Source organism: Helianthus annuus, chromosome 1, assembly GCF_002127325.2.
Source record: "Helianthus annuus cultivar XRQ/B chromosome 1, HanXRQr2.0-SUNRISE, whole genome shotgun sequence".
Classification (NCBI taxonomy): Eukaryota; Viridiplantae; Streptophyta; class Magnoliopsida; order Asterales; family Asteraceae; genus Helianthus; species Helianthus annuus.
This window is the reverse complement of record NC_035433.2, coordinates 114,520,267-114,539,117: the sequence shown is the minus strand read 5'-3', so window position 1 is coordinate 114,539,117 and position 18,851 is coordinate 114,520,267. Positions and strand designations below refer to the sequence as shown.

The following is an 18,851-nucleotide window of genomic DNA, read 5'->3' as shown; positions in this document are numbered from 1 at the left end:
TTTGGGGTAGCTCCCCATGGCATGTATAAACGGATAAATTAACTGGTGAAACAAGTTTTTGGTAATTAAAACTGGACAACTAGTGAACTCACTCAGCATTATTGTTGACCCCTTACTGCATGCTTTGCAGGTAACCAGTGACGAAGGAGCTTGCTGCTTGGGAACGAGTAGTGTCTGTCCACCCTTGTGTTGGGTGTTACCTTATTTTGAACTATGAACTTGTTTAAACTACCTACTTATGCTTCCGCTACTTATTAACTGTTTGAACTTAAAACCTTAAACTCTGAACTTGATATTTGCTAATCTTATGGTTAGTAAGTATTACTTTTGTTATCAATTTTAATTATTCAGTATAATTGGTGGCTGGATCCTGGTCAGTCACGCCCTCGAAGCGGGTGTTATCCGCAGGTGGATTTTGGGGGTGTGACACTAGACACTTGTCTTCACCAAGTGATGTAAGAGACTTAGGCAAACATGGCCTTTGATTGTCAAGAACTCTTACGATCAATCTTGGATCCCGAGACGACTTACACACTCTATGATAGACAATGGATGATGGTGGTGGATGATGATGTTGTGATGGTGGTGGGTGGTGGATGAAGTGTGAGAGAGGTGGTGTGCCAAGGGATGAGTTGCAAGTGATCCAAGCACTCCTATTTATAGGCTGAACAGAAGCTCGGGCACGGCCCCGTGTCCATCCTCCTTCTCTTTCTTCATTAATTGCAGTTTGTCTGCATTAGTTGACCACGCCCCCGTGTCCGCTGGGCACGACCCCGTGTGCAGAAGCATATCTGTACTATCAAGATTTCCTCAGATTCTGCGAATCTTAGAGTGGACCACAGCCTCGTGTCCGCTGGACACGCCCCCGTGGTGGGTGATAGAAGCTTCTACAGCTTTGTCTTTTCCGCTGACACTTCTCACTGAGCACGGGGCGTGTTCAGCCTTATGTTCTCTTGTTTTGCTTAGGAAGATGCTATCGGGGGGTCAGGCATGCCACGTTTGTTCCTTTTCTTGTATTTATGTTAGATTTAGCTGTCTTTTTGCTTCTTTTGTTTATTTGAGCTCATTTAATCCTGAAAATACGAAAGGAAGACAAAAACACACTTTTCCAACATTAGTATTAAAAAAGGGTTAGTTTTATGCCTCAATTGATGTAATTTATATGTTGCATTTTATGCACATCACTAACACGTGTGCATTTGTGTATTTAATAGATAATCATCAGGAAACCCTAAAGGAAAACCTAAGACAACAATGTGAGTAATCTCCTTATTGCAAACTGTTTTTACAAAACCTGACTTAATTAATATTATATTAAACAGTTATTGAGTATTTGTATTCTACAATTATCGTCGGTATGTTGGGGTTTTGTATACAAAATTTGTTACTACCTTGCGAGGAGTAACATGACCACAAGTCAGGTTGATAGTACCGTGGGTGGTAATTAAGTAGATGGAAACAATTGTAATTGCGCGACCGCCCTCAATACTGTACAATGGTTTTACTTCACTTGATTAAACTGAGATTCACTCACCAGTATTTTCCACTGACAAAATGTTTTTAAATGCGTTTCAGGTAACAAAATGTGAAAGCCAAAATAGAAGCCAACTGGACAGCACTGAACGCTTGGAAAAGTGGCTATAAATTTACATAAAATAAAGAGATGTTTTAATTAAATAAAATAGGGTTTATCTCTATGAAAATGTGTGTACGAAAAACTTGGGATTATTCCCACGTGTTTAATATAATGAAAGTGTGGTATTTTACTCTGATAAAATATTTCCTAACTACAGTCATGATGTAATTTCCACTGCCAAAATGGATAAAAACAGATACCACCGAAACTGGCCGCGACCGCCCATTCCCTGGTTGTTAGGGGACGGAGGTTGCGACAGAGTGGTTGGCTTGTTTTCCGGTCCTGAATAATAAAAAAAAGGAATCAGAAAATAAGACATTTACAGGATAGTCACGGGTTAATTTGCTAACTCAAAGAAGGTTCCTGGTGATACCCGGAACGACCAAAACATCCTTTAAAGATACATGTTTATTGAGAGAAACATGACCTTTATGTGTAATAGGTAATGAATGACCATTACCGAAAAAGACTTTGGAAGGACCCGAATAAGGAGAGGAAGAGTCAAGATTACTTGTTTCATTGGTCATGTGAAGGTCGGATCCGGTATCGGTGGTCCAGTCCAGTTCATCAGGGGAAATATGGCAACGCGCATGGAAGGCATGAGCAAGGTCATCATCACCCGAAGCAAAGGCAGCGACAAAGGATTTGAGTTTCGGACACTTATTGGCGTAATGTCCATTGGTTCGACATAGTTGACAGTGGGGCGGACTTCTTGGGCGATTGTAAGGGTTGTTGTGGGATTGGTTTCTGTTCGAACCGGATCCAGATTTGGATCGGCCAGGAGGAGCAGCAGAAGATTTGGAGTGATTAGCAACAAAGGCAATAGTAGGAGGCGACGGAGGATGAAGATGTTGGAGAAATTGCTTGTGACTTTCATCCTTGGTTAGGAGATCACGGAACGGTAGAGGATCGCGAGCCGTGCGAATAGTCGTAGACCAGCTTTCGAAGGTGGGTCCAAGACCACAAAGGAACCAATGTGTCTTATCCATTTCACTGACCGGGTGGCCTATAGCTGAGAGTTGGTCACAAATTGATTTGAATTTACGACCGAACTCGGCAACAATGGAGTATCCTTTGGTTAGTTGACAGAGAATATCTCGTAGGAGATACATCCGTTCAGGAGAAGTGTTGTTGTAGGTGGCTTCAAGGGCGGTCCAGATTTGACGCGCAGTGGTAAGACCGAGCACCTCAGCAACCGCCTCTTTGATTAAAGAGGCGTGGAGAATAAGAATAGCCTGGTGATCGAAGGAGAGCCAGGCGGCATAGGCCGGATTGGCTTGTTCCTTGGATTCAACAGTGGCGGTTTGTGACGGAGCGGAGAGGGTTCCATCGATGTGGGGAACGAGTTTTTGATTAGCAAGGAGAAGGAGTATTGGATTATGCCATATAAGATAGTTAGAGGAGGAAAGCTAGTCTGTGATCATGTGGAGGAGGGTGGCCGTGGGGAGGGCATTTTCGGTGGTGGTGGACATGATGAAGTAGGCAACGGTTAGTGTGAGAAAGAAAAGATGATCATTATCAGGCTGATACCATTTGATAGGGTTAATTCTCTCTGATTAAACAAGAGAGATTTCATCATATTATATGCTTGATTACATTGTACAAAAAGGAAACAAATAAATACAAATCAATCTACATAATCACTAATTGATACACAATAAATTAGGAGAAAATCATGGGATTGATGTTATCTTTTACGTATATGATTCCAAGAACTCAAAAATTTGATATTTTTCATATTTAGTCCCTCCACAATCAAACTTTCACAAATTGCCAAAAGTAGTCCCTCTCGTCCAAATTATTAGGCATATTTGAGAGTGGACACATGTCATTATACAATTATATAATTCGACATGATTTTAGGAGGTGTTACATTTTTTCCCAAGTTTTTTCATTGTTGTATTAGTATTCATTATTGCTTATTGTTATTGTATTGTCTACTGGAATCGTCATCAAAATATTTTCCCTCTAAGCACTTGGGCTTATAGGTTGGAGCAAACATGAAAATGGTAAAACATTGGAAGCCGGTCATCGATGTATGTATTTAGGAAGAAGTTGTTGGTATGGAAAGCAAATACATTGTCGTTTGGTGGAAAAATCACTCTAATTAAATCGTGCTAATTTCCCTTCAAACGTATTACTTTTCTTTTCATCAGGCCCCTCAAAAGTTTATTGTCCAATTGGAGCAAACTCAAAGAGATTTTTTATGAGAACCAATTCAGATCATTCTAGACCCCATCAATTGGCTTGGCATAATATTTTGGTACCAAAAGATAGAGGTGGGTTAGGTATTTGTTCGCTTCGTGAGGCAAATCTAACGATGTTGGTTAAGTGGTGGTGGAGGTTTAAAACTGATTATAATGTCTTATGGAGGAAAGTAATATGGAGTATGCACCACAGTTCCAAAACGTGAATTTTTTTTATTCCAAGGAAGTTTTCTATTGCGGGCAGGGCCGGCTATTGGGCCGGCCAAACCGGGCGACGGCTCGAGGCCCAAACTGTTAAAGGGCCCAAAAAGTTTATAAAAAATTTTATATATTATAAATACTATAAAGAGTAAATTACAAGTTTTGTCCTTTATGTTTGTCCCAAATTTCAGGCGTTGTCCTTTACCTTTAAAATTGATGAGTTTTGTCCTTAACGTTTCAAAATCCTGCACGTTATGTCCTTTAAGACAAACCCAGTTAGAATTTTCTGTTAACTTATATCATGTGCATTGCACACAAGGGTAAAACAGTCATTTCCCCTCCCCCACTTTGATTTTCATTTCCCACATTTATAATATCCAAACTAATTCTGAAAATCTAATTAATTCACAAATCGATACCCCTCTGTCTTCCTGAAGACACACTCTCTCTCTCATTAAAAACTCTCAAACACCACCATATGTGAACTGTGAACATAGAAGTTGCTGAACACCATTAAAAACTCAGATCCAACTATTTCCATTTCAATACTCTCATTAAAAACTCACGTATGGGAGGTGCTGAACACCACTACCACCACGCTTGAAATTACCACCAACACCCCCGCTAGAAATCAAACCTTAGGTCACCTAATCTAAACATAAAACAAAAAATCTAACCCGGGAACCCACAACCGTCATCGGATCCGTAGATTTACACCACAATGAAGACGGGAAGAAGACCATGATGACAGATCTGAAACGGAAATAGTTGGATCTGAATCGGGTCGCCGAACATAGAAGAGATCAGTTGGAGACTTGCCGCCGTTTGTTGTATCTCTTTGGTCAATATCATTTAATTTCATACAACATTAAATGGAAGAGGTGAGTGGGCGTTTGCAGGTGGAGTCGATGCCGTGTTCGACGCATACGACCTCCCAGAACTTGGCTCCGATCTGGTTGCCACATTGGCCGCCTTGAATGTGGAGGATTTCTCTCATGGTTTTCTGTTAGGGTTTTGAGGGTTTGGGTTGAGGTTGAAGATGATCAGTGTTTTGTGTGTTTTCAGGTGAATTGGGAGGGTTTCAGGTTTGTGTACATAACGGTTTTTCTCCTATTTCAAGAGGGAGATTTTTGCAGGCCCAATTGACATCGGATGGTGAAGAAGATGACGATGAGTTGATGAAGATGAATTGAGGTTGGAGATGAATAGGGGGTGTTATTAGGGTTTTAAAAGGGGGAAACACAAGTGGGGGAGGGGAAATGACTGTTTTACCCTTGTGTGCAATGCACATGACATAACTTAACAGAAAATTCTAACTGAGTTTGCCTTAAAGGACATAACGTGCGGGATTTTGAAACATTAAGGATAAAACTCATCAATTTTAAAGGTAAAGGACAGCGCCTGAAATTTGGGACAAACATAAAGGACAAAACTTGTAATTTACTCTACTATAAATGTTTCTTGTTGTAAACTACTCTAGCTCAGTTGGAAAACACGTTCTACTTTATCTTCAAAGTCTCCATTTCAATTCTTATATCTCCCTCTTTTTATTCAGCTTTTTAGAGTTTTAAATCTCAAATGAATTTATTTATGAAACAATTAAAAGATGTCCCTTTGGTGTATTGGTTCACTATTGAAACAATGAAAGTATGGATACAAGTTCGATCCTTCCCTTTTCAACAAATTTTTTTCATCCTTTTTTATTAATTCCACGTTAATACTGTGTATATAACAGTTATATTATAACTTGGTCAAATCCTGCAAAAGCAGTATCAATATTTCCAAGCGCATTTGATAATAAAACAAAATTATATACAAAAAAGATGATGCAAATTTCTCATGTATCGTTATAACTTAGCCATAGGTATATCTTTCATTTAAAAGTGACTTTTATTATAAAATGTAGGAGTAAAATATAATGACTTTTATTATAAAATATATGAGTAAAATATAAAAATGTCATATCAGGTAATGTAGTATTATAACTTTAGTATATTACATTTTATTTATGCTTATAAAAACCTCTTCGACATAAAAGTTATTATTTATATTGAGTGCCCATATCGTATGACACCGAACGAAACCAAAATTCGATCAACACCAATTGTAGGGAGGGGCCCAATTTTTTTGTCTCGCACGAGGCCCAAATTTTTTTTATCATTCTCGGGGACGGCTCTGATTGCGGGCATATGGAAGCAGGCTATAAAAGTAACTTAAGATATTGAGGCATGTGATAATGTTCTGGTGTCTTATTTTAGAGGTGTTCCCGATTGTGGATGCTCGATCTATCTCATTCTGAAAGGAGCAATGCTTGCTTGAGGAGCCTTTATGCATCAAGTTTCCCTAGCTTTTTGTTTTAGAGCAGGTAAAAGACGTGTTGGGTAACCTTATAAGGAGGGTGTACGGTTATAAAGTTCCAATAGAGCCGGCTTCCTACTTATGTGGAAGATAAGGGGCAGATTGAGGCGTTGACAATGGCTCTTATGTTATTTAATCTTTGGTTAAGAAAGGTCCATTTGGTGTGGACATTGGAGCCTTCTAGGACCTTTTCTGTTTGGAGTCTTAGAACGTAGCTTTAATTTAATTGCTTTGTCGACCTTGGAACATATTTCTACTGGAATAATAGGACCCTGATCAAGGTGAATTTTCTGTTATGGAGACTGTCCATGGATCGGGTTCGGACTATGGTGGCGTTAGCTAAACGAAATGCTCAAATGATCTCCCTACGATGCAAGATCTCCGTGCGATGAAAGTTCCGTGGGGAAGCAGACGAGTCTTCGGACCATCTATCTGTGACTTGTAGTTTTGCGCAAGCAGTTGGGAGTTTGTGGCACAATAGAGTGGAATACATGGTTGTTTTGTTTTTGGAGTCAAGGATGTTATAAACATATGGAAATTTGTTAGGGGCTCTCAGAGATGGAAGGGTGTGATATGCGCTGTAATACAAGTTGCAATTTGGCGTGTTTGAAAGTAAAGGAATAACATGGTGTTCAATCAAAAGGAAGGAAGAATTGGCGGTATAAAGAGGAGATAAGGCACCACAGATACCTTTGGATCAAAAACCAATTAAAGTCACAAGCAATTACGTGGGACCAGTGTAATTTCGATTTGTCAAGTATGAGACTAGTTTTCATTCGGAGATGTTTATGTTTCATGGTGATGAGCTAACCGGTTATCAATCCTAAATCTAAGATATATTTGTTGACCTTTAAAAAAGATATAGACTCACCTAAACCGTTGGACCGACTCGAAAAGGATACATAATTTTACGTATATTATTACTACTTAAAAGGGGTGTGATAAATATACCCAATATAAGTATTAATATAACTAAAAGTCAAATTTAATAAAGATTTAGTAATGATTAACTACTTTATTATATTATTTTATTATAAAATTAAAAGTAATAATTATATTTTATTATAAAGTAAAAAGTAATAGTATGTTTTTTATCTTATTTTATTTTATAATACTTTTGTTACTTTTTTATATTTTGTTATACTATTATTATATTATTAGTATTAATATCAATATTAATTAATAAATAATCAAGACACTTTATTATAAACACGAAAATGAAAAAGTTCATAAATAAATGAATAACGAGTCTCTAATAAAAAAGTAAACGCGCAAACATTAAAACAATTAATCACCTAGATCGACAAAACCACTTTCACGCAGTGGCAGATCTAGAAAATTATTATAGGGGCAACGTTTTAAAGAAAATGGGTAACGAAATTGAAAAAAGTTAATTTTTTCCAAAATTTACACTACCATCAGAGCGTCAAGGGGCAACGGAGGTTACCCCTTCTTGGGGTAGATCCGCTCCTACTTTCACGACGATAAAGTTGGGTATATAATTCTAGACGCTACTTATACATGGTCTACCATCCAGCCGCAGACATGTTAATGTTGCAAAAATTCCAATAGCGCGTGATTGTAGGCATTGGGTATTGGGTACCCTCCTTGTAATTCCACCTTGACATAATGGTTCTCGTCATTTACTAAGGCAATTGTAAGAGCTATGTGATGTTAAATATCTTCTCTCATTTGCTGTCGAATGTACTCATAGTATTCATGAAGTTCGAGGCAAACAGCTAGTGCTTGAAATCCATAATTTCCATCGGGTTTAACATTTCAGTATCAGTAGTGCCAAAACACCTAATTGGTTCATATCGGTTTGATATACGATATTAGTACAATTCGTTACTCCATAAAAAATCAGACTGGCCGAATTATGAAGTTGCAAACTTTTAGTGATACAATATTTAATAAATGGGTAATAAAAATGATACAATATTTAATAAATGGATTATAAAAAAACTGAACGATAAAAATATAAAATACATGTTTTATTAATATATTGTTTTTTAAACCAATAGAATCAGATATAAATATTGAGCTTCGTTCTCAACGAGTAGAAAATCTCTAGCTCATACTTTTTTGAAGTATGCTATATTTTGTTACTTATATATAAGATGTATAACTAAAAAAACAATAAAAATTTAATGCTTTATTAAAATTATTACAATCACATTATTATATAAAAAAATTCAGTAACAATTTTTTTAGTATGTTTTATTAAAAAGAAAGTAAATTTCAATGTTTATATAAAAAAAAAGTAACTTAGGTTATAGACCCAATACCATGATTAAATTAGAAATTATTAGTTTATGGAAAGTTGTAAAGTTGACTTGTGGTAAAAAAGTAAAAGAAAGTTGAGTTTTGAATGTATTTAACACAACCTTTACTTAAGGGTGTTAGGAGTGGAGCGGCAAAGTGGTCAGCAAACGGTTTTGCCGATCGGCAAACACCGCCGCCAGTGGCGGACCAAGGATTTTTGGACAATGGGGTCCAAAAAAAACACAAAAAAGGGCGTACCCAGGATTTTTGGACAATGGGGTCCAAAAAAAAAAACACAAAAAAAGGAGAAACAGGTATCGAACCCGTGACCTTTTGTTTGTAAATAAGGGGTTTTACCACTGCACTAGGTTGACTTTCATTGTTATTGGGTCCAACTAAATTATTTTATGGGGTCCATAGACAATTTTATATACCGTTTATATTACTTTTTAAAAAAAGATTGGGGTCCTGGGACCTCGTTCCTCGTAATGTAGGTCCGAGCCGACACTTTGCTGAGTCGGTGAAGGGTGTGGTGCGGGGAGGGGAAGCCTACGCGAGGAAGATGATTGAGAGAGAGAGAGAGAGAGAGAGAGAGAGAGAGAGAGAGAGAGAGAGAGAGAGAGAGAGAGAGAGAGAGAGAGAGAGAGAGAGAGAGAGAGAGAGAGAGAGAGAGAGAGAGAGAGAGAGAGAGAGAGAGAGAGAGAGAGAGAGAGAGAGAGAGAGAGAGAGAGAGAGAGAGAGAGAGAGAGAGAGAGAGAGAGAGAGAGAGAGAGAGAGAGAGAGAGAGAGAGAGAGAGTGGGTATTGTGGGGTGAGGTTCATTCCTATTTCAACCAATCACATCTTTTTCCTTTTTTTTAAAAAAATAGTTTACCACTTCACCAAGTGTCTAAACCATTGCCAACACTTTTCACCAAAATTTAAAAACTTTTGACTAATTGACATGGCGCGCTCTGATTGGTCGGTTTTTTGGTTTGCCACTCTAAAGTGTTTAACCATTGGTAACACCCTAAAAAACGTTAAGTTTTATTTTGTAAACAACATTTTCTTTAAATTTTTTAAAATATCGTTTTATCTTATTAATTTTTTTTAAAGTTGTTTTTTTTTATTTTTTTTTAAGAGAAAGGGTTTATTTAACCCATTATTCTCATGAACCGCACCTATAAAAAAAGTGGTTTTGGATTTTTCAAAACTATTTGGTTTTTATTCCTTGTAATCTTGAATTATGATCCCAGATAAGAAGAAAGATTGAACTGTTCAGTTTTGTTTTTCCGGTTATAAATAACCAAGATCGAACCAAAGAAATCAATTTTTAAAAAAACAATCCGTTTATAGTTTGGGCCAATTATTATGGTTTTGATCCAAAAAGAAATTTTTTATATATTAAAGTTGAAAGCTAAAAAAAAATCAAACAATCCGTTTATAGTTTGGGCCAGTTTTTTTAGTTCGACATAAATTTGGTTTCCTTTTAGTTCGGTATAAATTTGGTTTCGGTTTAATTAATCGATTTATATCATGGGAACCCTAAATTCACGTTCTTCAATTTTCAGATCTCCAGCCGAAGACTATTCCATGCGTAAGTTCTACTTCACAAATATGTTTCAAGAAATCTTTATAATGTTTCACAAATATGTTTCAAGAAATCTTTATAATGTTGTTTACTTTTTAAAGAGATTCTGAATGAGTTATCTTCTTTATGGCATTGTTCTTGATTTCGGTTTAACTGTTTTTGGTTTTCTTGAAACTAGTGACAGATAATCAAAAGAGGAGGTTAGTTGAAGAGGACATAATCAGTAACTTGCCAGAGGATTTGATACACCCAATTTTAGTGCGAATGCCGGTCAAAGATGCTGTAAGAACAAGTGTTCTATCTAAAAAGTGGAGGCATAGATGGACCACTATGAGGAGACTGGATCTTCGTTATGAATTCTCTGAAAAGTATTCAAATATTAGAGCTTACCAGCATACTGGGTTATTTAGGATTGTAAACCATGTTATGATCAATCACAAGGGTCCTATTTTGAAATTTGTTCTCCATAATGCCAGAAGAGATAAATTTTGATAGCTTCCAAGAAGTTGATCAATGGATGTTAATCTTATCAAGAAACAATGTCAGGGTGCTCGACTTTAGGAATTTACATCCGTTTTATCAAATTCCATCCTCCGTATTCTCTTCTCAAGAATTGAGAGCGTTGTTATTATCTAAGTGTATTCTCAAGCCACCACTTGAGTTTCCGGGATTTCCCAACCTTAGATATATTTTTCTCCTGAAAGTTAATTTTGGGAGTAATGTAGGTCAAACTGTGATCAATTTACCACATCTGAAGAAGTTGAAACTGCATTCATGTGTCAACGTCAACAATTTTAACATCAGGGCGGTAAAATTGCGGACTTTGAAGGTGTCAATTGCCTTGATGCCATGTTGCTCCGGTTAGTGCATTGTAAACGCCTTTCTGCGGTTTATATAAGTTTGTCGCGACCCATGAAAGATTTTCTACAAGTTAAAAGATTTAGTTTGGCGAGGATGTTAAGAAAGTTGCCCAAGCTTGTGACCCTTACCCTTGATGGTTATTTTCTTAAGGTATGATACCAACACTCAAATCAAACGTTTAACCTTTCATGTATGTTGGTCATAAACTAGAGTTTGCAAAAACGATTTCTACTTTTTTTTTTTTATTCTTATGCAATTCTCATGCAAATTCGGTAAGTTAGAATCTCACTTTCACTGCACAGTTTTTGGCAGCAGAAAAGTTTCCAAGCTCGTCCACATGCCATAAAATGCTTACAGGAATTGACATTCCAACGTTTTAGTTTGGGTGATTTGGATCAACTTCAAGGTGTTTTATGTATGCTTCGGAACTCACCTAGTTTGAAAGTACTTCGTGTGACACATATGCAAATGGTAAATAGGGCTAAAAGTTTGTTTATATATTTTTTTGGCTTATATAGTAAACAATAGGATGATAAGACATAATTTCACTTTTGTAGGGACCTGAGGCTGATTTGGAATTAACATCTAAGTATATATAATCCCTTGACTGTCTGGATCAGACATTGTTCATGTTGAAAACCGTAGAAATTACATCTCTAGAAGGATCAAGACCGGAGCTGCTCTTTGTAAAGCTTCTGCTCAATCATTCTCCACATCTCGAAAGTATGATTATCCGACCAGGTGCAAAGGTTGATGTTGAGAAAAGGCTCAACATTGCAAAGGATGTTATGTTGTTCCCACGAGCCTCATCAAAAGCAAAGATGGTCTACTTGGATCCGGAGCTATAATTCTATAAGAACGTTTAACTGCACTAAAATCTGGTGGTTATCTCGTAGTTTATATCTTGTTTTTTTTTATTTTACCTTTTTGGTACGCAGTTGACAGGACAATGCATGTAAAGAATCTCTATATTTCTAGTTAAGAGGATGATATTAGTGGACTTGGACTTGGGCTTTTGCTGGATCACACAGCGGTACAAAGTGGTAACAGGTTCTGTTACGTAGTTTTTGGTTTGGTCTCAAGTCCAACTCAAGCCAATTTTTTCCTTGTTTCATTTTATTCTGAGTTGTCAGAGCACATACTCTGTAAATAGCTTTCCAAACATTTGTTTGAAACTCTATAAAATGAGCCATTTTGACCTAAACCAGAGTTGACCTGTTACCCGACCCGACCCAACATGTCTTTGCCCTATAATTAGCTTTGGTTTAAAGCATGAAACGCACAAGGCAATTAGGATTTAGAAAGCACCCAGGGCCTTGAGGTAATGCCTCATGCACATCTAGTTGTAACTGGGGTTTGTGAAGTGAAATGTAAAAACAACCAAAGGGATGAAGAGTATATGAATGGTTTATTTAACAAAAAGACTAATGTGTATGTTGAAGAACACCAGAGAAATTAAGAACAAAATCACACCAAAAACCACCGATTACTTCGTTATTGAAACACTATCAACGATTACAACGATTACAAGAGTGTAATGGACAATGAGAAAGAAAAGAACTAACTGAGCTTGTGACCTAATCCCCTATTTAACAACTTCTAACAGTTAACAACCGTTAACAAACTAATTACATCATTAGCCTAAAGTTTCTGCACTTGACACATCCAACCCCTCAACTATTGAAGCCTTATTAAAACTAAAGAAACATTATAAAAGACTATCCACCAGTTGACCAGTATTGTTGACTTGCAATTTACTGATTTACCCTCAACAATCTCCACCTTAAGTTGCAAATCAAACACTTCAACCCTGAATCAACCAACACCAAACATTTCCAAACACTTCGAAAACTTCACACCTGGCATAGGCTTTGTAAACATATCAGCAGCATTATCATCAGTCCCAATCTGTTCAATCTTCACCTCTTTAGAATTTACAACATCTCTGATGAAATGCAGCCTGACATTAATATGCTTGGTACGTTCATGCTAAACACTAGCTGCACTGCTCCTTGATTATCACATACAACCACTGTTTCATCAAAAACAGCTCCCAACTCTGCTACAAAACCTTTCAGCCATATAGCTTCTTTAACAGCTTCAGTTAAAGCTATATGTTCAGCTTCAGTGCTTGACAGGGCTACCACATGCTGAAGTGAAGCTTTCCAACTGATCAAATTACCCTTCACTTTAAAACCATACCCAGTAATTGATCTACCCCTGTCTTTATCATTTGCAAAGTCTGAATCAACATTTCCCAGAATCACATTATCACCCTCTGATTTACTTCTGAATGTCAATCCTACTTCTTGAGACACTTTCAAGTATCTCATCAGCCACTTCACAGCTTCCCAGTGTAGCTTTCCAGGATTAGCAAGATACCTGGAAACAACACTGGCCCCATAACCAATATCTGGTCTGGTACATACCATAAGGTACATCAAACTCCCCACTGCATTTGCATAGGGACACTTCTCCATCTGTTTGTATTCTTCCTCATCCTTAGGACAATTTTGAGCAGATAACTTGAAATGATTTGCAAAAGGAATACTCACTGGTTTGCAGCTCATCATACCAAAGTTATTCAGTACCTTTTTGATATAAGAACTTTGTGTCAGCCTGAGAATACCCCTTTCTTTATCTCTGGTAATCTCCATACCTAAGATCTTCTTAGCTTCACCAAGCTCTTTCATATCAAACTCTGCCATCAACAGATCCTTTGTGTTCCTTATCTCCTCAGAATCTTGACAAGCCACTAGCATATCATCAACGTACAACAGCAGGTATACATATTTTCCAGGGCAATACTCTTTGAAATACACACAAGCATCATAGCTGCTTCTTTTGAAAGAACAAGAGACCATATATTCATCAAACCTTTTGTACCACTGTCTTGGAGATTGTTTCAGTCCATACAGTGATCTTTTCAACAAACATACTTTATCTTCTTCTCCCTTCTTCACAAAACCTTGTGGTTGACTCACTAAAATCTCTTCATCAAGGTAACCATGCAAAAAAGCTGTCTTTACATCAAGTTGTTCCAGTTCCATTCCCATGACAGCAGTTAATGACAATATTACCCTTATTGAAGAATGTTTAACCACAGGAGAAAATACTTCATTATAGTCTATCCCTGCCCTTTGAGTGAACCCCTTAGCCACTAGCCTGGCTTTGTATCTAGGCCCTTCAACCCCTGGTATACCTTCTTTCAATTTGAAGATCCATTTACAAGTGACTATTTTCTGACCCTTGGGTTTATCAACAAGTACCCAAGTTTGATTCTTATGCAGTGAATCCATTTCTTCTTTCATAGCTAATTGCCATCTTTCACTATCTTCAGATGCAATAGCTTCACTGTAGGTTAAAGGTTCAGTACTGTCTACAAGTTCTGCAGCCATAAAGACATATGCTGAGATGTCTTCTTCATCTCTGAACCTTAAAGGAGGTTTTATCTGCCTTCTTGGTCTTTCTTTAGCAATGCTATAACCAGGAGATTGACCCTGACTTGAACTTTCAGGCATTTCTTCTTCAGCTGAATTCTTCATACTGTTAGACTCCACCTCTATCTGAACATCCTCCTTATTGCTAAACACTGACTCATCTTCAACACTGCCTCCCATAACATCTTTGTAGTATACATCTTCTCCAAATGCCACTACATCTCTGTGGTTAAACACCTTTGGAGAACCATCATCTACTCTCCACAATTTATGGCCCTTTACACCCTCTGGATACCCAAGAATGATACATCTCACTGCCCTTGGTTCCAGCTTGCCTTGTTTTACATGAGCATAAGCCAATGTACCAAACACCCTTAAGTTATCATACTCCTCCTTTTTACCAGACCACATTTCCATAGGTGTTTTAAGACCTATGGCAGTTGATGGTGATCTGTTCACAAGATAGGCAGCAGTAGTAACAGCTTTAGCCCAGAACTTTTTAGGCATGCCTGAACTAAGTAACATACATCTTACTTTATTTAGCAGTGTCCTGTTCATCCTCTCCACCAACCCATTCTGTTGAGGAATTCCTAGGACTGTTCTGTGCCTGGCAATACCATTCTTTTTGCAAAACTGATCAAAATGATCATTACAAAATTCCAGACCATTATCTGTTCTCAGCTTCTTCACCTTTCTTTCTGTTTGAGTTTCTACCAAGATCTTCCAATCTTTAAATTTTCCAAAAGCCTCATGTTTTCCTTTCAAAACATACACCCAAACCCTTCTTGAAAAGTCATCAACTATAGACAAAAAAATACAAGGCACCCCCCTAAAGACATGGTTCTTGCAGGCCCCCACAAATCAGCATGAACATAATCTAATATACCTTCGGTTGAGTGAATTCCCTTAGTAAATCTTACTCTATGAGATTTGCCAAGAATGCAATGCTCACAGAATCCTGCTTCTCTTCCATCAAAGTTGCCAAGAACTTCTTGTTTCTTGAGTTCATTCAGCCCTTGATACTTATATGACCAAGTCTTCTATTCCAGAGAACTGCATCACTTATCTTGGGCCTTTCAACAGAGTAATTTACACCTTGTGACACCTTGCCATCCATCATATAGATATTGTTCCCTCTTCTTGTGCCAGTAAAGATAACCATAGAACCTTTTATTATCTTAGCCTTTCCATTCTTTAGATTCACACTGCACCCTTCTTTCTCAAAAATGCCAAGTGAAATAATGTTTCTTGTTAGTTCAGGGATGAACCTAACATTAACAAGTTTCAACTCTGTGCCATTTTCAAGTTTGATAACAACAGTGCCCTGCCCTTGTACTTTACATGGTCTGTTATCTCCCAGTTTCACAGTTCCCATATCTTGCATTTCAATGTCCTGAAAATACTCCTTATGAGGAGTCATATGATAAGAACCTCCTGAGTCTAGAATCCAATTATCATCTTGAGTTCCCTTAGACACAACTAGTACATCAGCACTTTCATACCCATCATTTGAACTATCTGGTGGCCCCCCCATGTTGACTCGTAGACCCTGAATCATACTTCTTCTTGAATCTATCTGGACAATCTCTTTTAAAATGCTTTTATGAATTACAGATATAGCATTTCCCCTTGAAAGATTTCTGTTCTGGCCTTCCCCTTACAACAAGACCTTCACCTATTTCCTCCTTAGCATCACTTCTCTTCTTAAGTTCTTTAGAATTTAAAGCAGCCAAGACTTCTTCCATTGATAATGAATCCCTCCCATACATAAGAGTATCAACAAAATGCTCAAATGACTGAGGGAGTGAGGCTAAAAAGATTATAGCCTTATCTTCATCATCAATGGACACATCAATATTTTCTAAATCCAAGATCACCTTATTAAATTCATCAGTATGATCCTCTAAACTGTTACCTGAAGTCAACTGGAAGGTGTACAACCTCTTCTTGAGATAAAGACGGTTTGCAAGAGACTTTGTCATATACAGGCTTTCCAGCTTAGCCCAAATTCCCGCAGCAGAAGTTTCTTTTGACACTTCTCGCAACACCCGATCTCCCAGACTCAAAATGATGGCACTATGAGCCTTTTCAACAATATCCTTCTTTTCTTTATCGGTTAAACCCACTGGTAACTTTGCCTCACCAGCCAGAGCATCTACGACCCCCTATGAACCAACAATGCCCTCATCTTCACTCTCCACAACCCAAAATCGTTCTTCGCGTCGAATTTCTCCAATTCGAACTTAGTGGACACCATGGCGACTCTTTTCAATTCACAATTTGCTTGAATTGAACCCTAATTTCTCTGAATCGGAGCCAAACGCAGGCTCTGATACCAATTGTTGAAGAACACCAGAGAAATTTAGAACAAAATCACACCAAAAACCACCGATTACTTCGTTATTGAAACACTATCAACGATTACAACGATTACAAGAGTGTAATGAACAATGAGAAAGAAAAGAACTAACTTCTAACAGTTAACAACCGTTAACAAACTAATTACATCATTAGCCTAAAGTTTCTGCACTTGACACATCCAGCCCCTCAACTATTGAAGCCTTATTAAAACTAAAGAAATATTATAAAAGACTATCCACCAGTTGACCAGTATTGTTGACTTGCAATTTACTGATTTACCCTCAACAGTGTAAAAGAGACGAGACAGATGCAACTTTTAATTTTAGATTTTCAGACGTAAACTTTAAACCAAGATAATAGCCAAAATCTATGTTAAAACAACACTTCCATGGGTTGGATCGGTATCACAGGCTCACAACCATTTAGATCCTGGATCGTGTCATAAGTAGAGGTGAGAAAAAAAAACGGTTTGCAAACTGAAACCGGCACTTAACCCAAAAACCTCTTATGAAACCGGTTTCGATTCTGATTCCACTTCTACAAAATGACACCGGTTTGAACGGAAACCGGCGCCAAACGTAACCTGAAACCGCTTATGAAACCCGTTTGGATTTCCAATTTCGGTGCTACGGCGTTAGACATATGGCGTCCAAATGATACGACGCATAGTCACTTACTATCTCTCTTATTAGTAATTCTTTACTTTCCACTGTTACATCTTTTCTCCTAATTCGTATCTTCCTGAAACGCGTGTATTACTTCAAAATCCACTCAATTGCCCTATTAATACGTGTAAATTAATCTTAGTTGTATTCATTTAGTAAAGTACACCATTGGACTCAATCATGTTTAACTACAACCCCTGATGTAATCCTTTTAAACTTAATATGACATATAAAGCCATCATGGTTCATTAAGATATCATATGTCCATTAAGAGCTATTATGAATATTAAGGTGCAACACAGTTCATTATCAGATATATAATCTATTAATGCTCACTATGATATGGTATGCCAATCTATCTAACTCATCAAAGACATAATATTGCCTAATAAAGGCTACCATGGTCTACTAAGAGTAGACATGATTATTAAGATTTAGTATAGTTCATTAAATCATGTATGATCTATTATTGCCCACTACGATATGGTATATCTTCATACTACCATTCTAACCACTTGAGATCTAATGTAACCCAATAAAGTCCATTGTAGTCCTACCAGTCATTATCACTCCTAAGGCCCTAAGACTCAATGTCTATTATTGCCCACTACTATCTAGAATGCCTCACTACAACTCAATCTAACTCTTTAAGACGTAATATGACCTAATACCACAATGATCTACTAATAGATACGGATTACCCAATCATTTCCCTCGCCTTTCAATTAATTGGATTACCCAATCCCCAGTTACGGATTACCCAATCGTTCAGGTCTGGATGGGAAGTAATAACAAAGAATTTTTGGTCAAGGCAGTTAAAGAAAATCTGTGCAGTGGCATTGATTACAGTAACAGGTTTGTAATGAATTGGTCTTAGTGGGTTCCAAAAAAATGCAACGTTTTCATGTGGAAGGCGGTCATGGATCGTATTCCGACTCCCTCGGCTCTTTAGGCTAGAAACTCTTATGGGGAGGATGTTTCTTGTGTGTTATGTTAAGTGGAGACCAAGTCTGCAAACCATCTCCTTTGTGCCTGTAGCGTTGCGTCTACTATATGATTCCACATATCGGCGTGGTGTAAGGTTAACATGTTTATCCTTTTTCCAGTCAAAGACATTATTGAATCATATCATATGAGCATTGCGATTTGGGTAGAAAGGCTAAAGAGGCTCTCCAAGGAATTATGTACGTTGCGTCGTGGTCTATTTGGAAAGCAAGAAATAACAAGAGGTCCTCTAAAATTGACGTAAAACCTGAAGATATTTTCCAAGACATTAAGTCTCTTGGGT

At 37.5% G+C, this 18,851-nt stretch overlaps 1 long non-coding RNA gene across 1 annotated transcript; it reads left to right on the top strand.

Annotated features, from left to right (window-relative positions):
• Positions 1-10,723: 10,723 nt before the first annotated feature.
• LOC110938972 lies at positions 10,724-12,301 on the top strand. Its single transcript, XR_002591862.2, has 3 exons — positions 10,724-11,247; positions 11,400-11,568; positions 11,655-12,301. It is a non-coding gene; the product is annotated as an uncharacterized LOC110938972 (long non-coding RNA).
• Positions 12,302-18,851: the final 6,550 nt, after the last annotated feature.